This window comes from Monodon monoceros, unplaced genomic scaffold, assembly GCF_005190385.1.
Source record: "Monodon monoceros isolate NGI ecotype Baffin Bay Population unplaced genomic scaffold, NGI_Narwhal_1 Super_Scaffold_18, whole genome shotgun sequence".
NCBI lineage: Eukaryota > Metazoa > Chordata > Mammalia > Artiodactyla > Monodontidae > Monodon > Monodon monoceros.
The window spans coordinates 136,904,690-136,911,418 of record NW_021703774.1 but is presented as its reverse complement, the minus strand read 5'-3'; positions in this window follow the sequence as shown (position 1 = coordinate 136,911,418).

The following is a 6,729-nucleotide window of genomic DNA, read 5'->3' as shown; positions in this document are numbered from 1 at the left end:
CCATATATAAAAACAGTTTATATGTATAATAGAAAAGTACTTAATGATAAAAATACAGTAGCAGTTTAATTTCTAGGGAAGCATCATGGTTTGGAGGAAAGAGGTTAACAGGTCTGGGTTAAAACTGATACTGTTACTGGTTTTGCTACTTGCGCAGGTTGAGCCTCAGTTGCCTGATCTGGAAAGTGGAGATTTTAATATTGACCTCCTAGGATTATTGAGAATCTAGAGAGGTAACATATGTAAAGTGCCTAAATTAGTGTTAGGTGTACATCGTGGTCATTCTTAGTTCCCTTACTGGAAATGTGAGTTCCCTTCCTCTCCCCACCTTTTGCCTCTGTGATATGTGATAAGATGTCTGTAGTGTGTTTGTTTTTTTTTTATGTCCCACTTTTTGAGTCTTTTCTCATTTGTTCACTCACTGAACAAATATTTCTTAAGTGCCTGTCATATATTGGGTACCATATTGAGGGTAATGCTAAGCACTGGAGACAGCAGTGAGCTCCTCAGTCAAATCAAAGAGATGAATAATTATTACAGACTGATGTGCCGTGCAGGAGATGGTCAGAGTGCTGTCATGGAGAGTCATAGTGACTTTGACTCACTATGATACAGTGGTTAAGGGAGACATCTCTGAGGAGGTAATATATAAGCTGAGATCTATAGGTTGAGGAATGAACCATGCAAAGAACCATGCAGGAAAGGGGAAGAGACACCTGGCTTGTTCTAGAAATTGCAAGAGGGCCAGTGTGAGTGGAATATAATGACCCAGAAGGACAGGCCCAAGATGAGGCTGGATAGATACACAGGAGCCAGTTATATTGGAATCTGTTCGTTACAGTAAGGCATTTGTATTTCATTCTTACTTAGTGCATTTGGGAGCTGTTGAAGGTGTAGCTTTACATGTGTTTCTTTCTCACTCATGCTGCATATCCACTTCACCTTCATATCCTAAGTCTAGAACCCAGGCTAACGGAGCACTTCTGTCTGGAGCACTGCTCCCATTTCATTGTCCAAAGAAAGTCACATGCCTCACCTAACTTCACAATCTTACCATGTATCAGAAGAAGAGAATGGAGTTGGATTCTTTCTGAAGGAACTGATGACCATCACAGAAGGGCTCTAGGCAGGGGAATGAAATAATATAAACTGTCACTGTAGCTTCTGTGTGGAGAACGTACTGGGAGTACAGGGCTGGAGAATGGAAGGTGCTAGAAGATGGTGTCCTGGACTAGGGTGTCAGTGGTGGACTTAGGTGTGGAAATTAGGCAGAGGTAGAGCTGACAGAACTTGGTGACTGGATATAGGGGCAAGAATGGCTTCCAGTGACTGGTCAGGTGAATGGTGGGTCATGACTGGAATGAGGAGGGGACAGCAGGTTTTAGGGAGAGTGGTTGAAATAATAAGCTCCACTTTTGAACTTGCTAACTTTGAGATGCCTGAAAAGATTTCCAGGTGGAGATATCAAGGAGGCAGTTGCATTCACAAGACTGGAGCTCAGAGGTGGGGTCAGCTTACAGATGCACTTTCGGAAGTCATGAGAATATGGGTGGTATTTAAAGCCACAGGAATGGATGGTGTTACCTGGGGAGGGAAGAAGGGGGATTAGAGTACGCCTTGTGGCACCCCAGCTGTTAGAGATCAGGTAGAAGAGGAGGATCTGGCAAGGGGTATGAGGACGAAGGACTAAAGAGGTGGAGGAAAATTTCCTGAGAAAAGATACAGCCTAAAAGTGGCAGCGGCCAACTGTATCCTGTGCTGCTGGTGAGGTCAGTTAGGGTGACGTCTGAAGAGTGTCTACTGGAGTAAATTTGGCAACATGGAAGTCATTGGTGACTACTACAAAATCACTTTCAGTGCTAGATTGGAATTGGTTTCATAAAGAGCTACAAAAAACAAGAACAGGAAAGTTCCATTTGGTAGTGATATGTTCAGTTTCCAAGTGATTAGTGCAGAGCAAGCACATTAGCTAATACTTTTAGTTCTAGATTAGGTCATCTTGCACATGCTGTTCTCTGTGCCCACCCTCACCATTCTCTGCCTGCTGCCTGCCACCTTATCCACTTGGCAACTTCCTTTTCATCCTTTTCATGCCTTAGCTTTCAGGAAGTTGTCCCTCTTTGCCACACACACACACACACATACACGCAAACAAAACAAAAAAACAGTACGTAATCATTCCTTTGTAGTAATATGTTTCTGTCTCCCACCGAACAGAGAGCTCCTTAAGGGCAGGGACTGCATTTCATGCATCCATTTTGATACCCCCGGTGCAAAGTCTTGGCTTACTGTCATAAAGTGAATGAATGAGATAAGCTGAATAACAATTTCATATTCACAGGGGGCTTTTCTGAAGATAGGAACCTCATCATAGCAATGCATTCTCTATGACAATGACTTTCTGTTGCCCCGATGTTGAAAGAGAACATTAAAAATTCCTCTTTGGCCAGACTTATCTTGCTATTTCTTTTTTTTTTTTAAAGAATCAATTTTATTTATTTATTTTTGGTTGCACTGGGTCTTCGTTGCTGCATTCAGGCTTTCTCTAGTTGCGGTGAGCCGGGGCTACCCTTCGTTGCAGTGCGTGGGCTTCTCATTGCGGTGGCTTCTCTTGTTGCAGAGCACGGGCTCTAGGCGCGTGGGCTTCAGTAGTTGTGGCACGTGGGCTCAGTAGTTGTGGCCCGCGGGCTCTAGAGGACAGGCTCAGTAGTTGTGGCACACGGGCTTAGTTGCTCCGCGGCATGTGGGAGCTTCCTGGACCAGGCCTCGAACCTGTGTCCCCTGCATTGGCAGGCAGATTCTTAACCACTGCACCAGCAGGGAAGTGCTATCTTGCTATTTCTTTGAAAATATTTGCAGCTTCTCAGAATAGTCTTTCAACTTAAGATTGAAGCAGCCTGAAGTAATCAGAAAAGTCAGTTTATTTGTAGTTTTATTACATGTTCGTAAAAAACAAAGTGGCCTAGTTGGTTCCGGGTACATTAAAATCATTAGTCTTCTTGCTATACTTGTCCAGATGAATTAAAAGTCTCAGGTTGCTGTAATCCTTGTTGCATGTTTAGAAGAACAGTAATGGAGCACATGATCAGGAAGTTGAGTGTGGAGGTGATGGAGGAGTCACTGAGGTGGGATCAGAAGAATCTCAGATCAGGTCCTGTCTGCCTCCTGGAAGCTAAGTTAGGACAAGGCTTTAAGCTTCGTCAGACTTTAGTTTCTTCCTCTGCACAAGGGGGACCACTGTTCATGTTTTTAAAAATAGTCTCATTAGACTGTGAACACCTTGAGTGCAGGAACGGTTACTCACCTCTGTCTCTAGTATTAATACCATGTCTACCAAAGTAAGCATCAGCAAAGCTTTCTCAGGCAAATGGGGAGCAGACAACCATCCATTAAAGCTCTTTTAAAATTGTCACATACCTTGTAAAAGGTTCAGTTACATATAAACATAAACTCCTTCTGTTTTCTTCATCTGTGTCACCGTAGAAAAAAGAAACATGAAGTTAAATCCTGTAAGTAACCGCTTTATCTTCTGAAACTTTAGCAGTTTGAGAAAATAATACATTTAGAGCAGCCTGGTGTAGTGGGAAAACTTGGGGCCTATCAGATGAGGGTTTTGGTCCTAGCTCTGGCACTTAAACATTGGGACCCTCCTTGAGCTGATAATGACTCTGAGCCTGTTTCTCACTCTGTAAAAAGAGAATAATAATGCCTACCTTGCTGGTTGTGAGGATTAGCAATTGTAGCTGTAAAATGTCACGTACTCGATAGATGGTGCCTAATGTTATTGGAGAAATCTTTTTTAACATGAAGGAATTTATTCATTGAAACATTTTGTAATAATCCCTTGAGTTCAGATAATCAGCTAACTTCAGGATTGGGGACAATTTGCATTCCTCGTTGACTGTCATCTTACATTTTTCTCAAGATTCATTAAAATTTAATAGTCTCTGTAACTGAGTGAATATAGGATTATGTAGACTTTCAGAAGGTTTGCATTTCATCCAAAGATTACAGTTCTAGCTGTCCATGGCATGGTTGCTTTTTGAACACAAAGAAGTTGCTTGATTTTATTGACTGGGGGAAAAAAGGGTAATCAGCCAGATTGTACCTCTGGGTAACTTACTCTGTGGGATTGAGTTTGTTTAGAGACCACACTGATGTGAATTAGGAACTTTGGGCATACTACTAAACAGCTAATGAGGGCTCTGAAAGATTTATGTGCTATCAGGAACCACAGCCATGTCTGGCCAAATTTTAGAGTTTTTCTCAATAGAGAGTTACAAAATCTACTGGAAAGGTCCAGTATTAATATCTATCTGGAGACTGCTGCAAACAAACAGCTCTTTAGTTCTTGGTAAGAACAGAGACTATTGGGCCAGATTTCTGGCCCTTAAGAAATGTGGTGTTTGATTCCATTTGGCAGGAAGTTTAATCTGGTGCGGAAACTTTAGCCAGACTTCTTGGAGAAATATTTTTTTAATGTAACATGTCCAAAACTTATTGCAAAAAGTAATGTCCACTTAGTCTATCTATTCTATTAATAATCATTTAAATGCTTTGTAAATATTCACAGTGCTGTTTTCAGCAACATCTAGTAAATGCTTGACCTTTTAGTTCCTGAATTTGTTGTGGCCATAAACTTTTATGTAAAATTGGGGGAAACTTTTATGTAAAATTGTAGCCTGCTGTTTATTTAAGCTGCAGGCAGAGAAGCAGTAAGTGCTACAGTTTTCTAATCAACTACCAAACAGTGGTAGGTCTTTGCAAGTTATTGTGTAATTCACTTTTTAGAATATGGCACCTTCTGTAGTGTACAGAACACTCGGTTCAAGATTAAACACCTCATTTAGAATATATGGACACGAATTTTGGACAGGAAGGCAGAGCGGTATAAGAGAACGGCTGACTTAGGCAGGCTGGAAGGAGCCTTCGCCTTGGCAAAATGATACCCAGGGGCAGGGGGTGATAACAGTTTACAAATATTTGAGAGGTGCAAAGACCAAAGGGGGAGGGGATTATTTTGCTTAGTTATTAAAAGTAATGAGAAGAAATATAGAAAGGAAAATTTCAGACTGAAAATCAGTTGAATTTCCTGACAGTAAAAATTGGTCATGAGAGGACTGAACGCTCCAACCACAGAGAAGATCCTAAACGAATCTGGCAAAGCAGGGCATTTCATTGCGGAAGATGTACCTCAACAGCGGCCGAAGGAGCATCTGAATGGGAGGAAATATTTTATTGACAGCCACTCTTGAGGATTTCTCTTTATCCCATTTATCAAAATCTTTTTTCTTCTATGTGTCAGAAAGAAGACTTCGATATCTTTTTATATTTACTTGTTTATACCCTGACGGGTTCCCTGACTTACTAGATACCTTCAGAAGAAACAGAAAGAAATGAGTATTCAGAAACTTTTAAGTTTTCACAATGTAAAAGCAGCCTGAATTTTTGTTTGTTTGTTCTTTTGTTTTAGTTTGTTTTTTTATTTAGCTTGAGGTAGTAGAATCTGAAAGCCACCAAATGGTAGCTGCAGTGTAGGAGACACCTCTCACTGGAGTTGGAACCAGAAGGCCTGAGTTCGAATCCTGGCTCAAGTATATACTCATTAGCTGGTCACCTGAGCAAGTTACTTATCCTCCCTGAGCATCAATTTCCTAAAATAAGGGGGCAATAATCCCATCATGCTTGGGAAGATTAAGTGAAACGATGTGTAGGAGAATGCTGCTGTACAATGAACCAGTCTAGTTGTGTTTGTGTTAGTTTTTTTTATTGCTACTGTGACAAATTACTGCAAACTTAGTGGCTTAACTTCTTACCTGGAGGTTCTGGGAGAGAGTCTGCTTCCATGCTCGTTCAGGATGTTGGCAGAATTCAGTTGCATGCGGCTGTGGGACTGCAGTCCCCGTATCCTTGCTGGCAGCCAGGGGTAGTTCTCAGCTTCTAGAGGCTGCCTGTATTTCCTGCATCTTTAAAGCTAGTCAAGTCCTCACATTTCAGATCTCTCTGACCTCCCCTTCTGCCTCATCTCCTACCTCCAGCCAGAGAAAGTTCTCTGTTTTTAAGAGCTCATGTGATCAGGTTAGAACCACCTGGTTCATCCGGGATGATCTCCCTATTTTAAGGTCCATAACCTTAATTACATCTGCAAAATCTCTTTTGTCATATAATGTAACTATTCACAGGCTCTAGGGATTAGGGTTTGGACATCTTTGGGGGTTCATTCTGCCTACTACAATGATGGTATTTTAGGGCTAGAAAGGGACCTTACAGAACATGAGATGGGGTTCTTGCCCTGGAGGGTTTATAATCCAGGGGGAAAGAGATGAGAAATATAATATTCAGCAAGAAAAGTCCAATAATAAAGAGTTTGTATGGGATGTTATAGGAGCCCAGAAGACTTTTTCTGTACCTGACTTAGCCTGTGGTTTTTTCACCATGCCCTGCTTGTTCTTTGATCTCATTTATCAAGATCCTTCGGATGGAATCCATATACACAGAACACCACCATGCAATTTGATTTCTAAATGTCCAGAAAATTAAGCTGCTGCCACAGCTCGGTATTTGGGACTCTGCTACTTAATAAGGAAAGGTCTTGAGGTCTTGAGTAAGAGGAGTTATTTTCTTCTGTGATGATGAAGTATAACACCACCTTATCTCCCCTTGTCCCTTATCCCCGATTTTTCCTCATCAGACCCCCCCTTTGAGAGCCTTCCTGTCCCTCACTCCTAG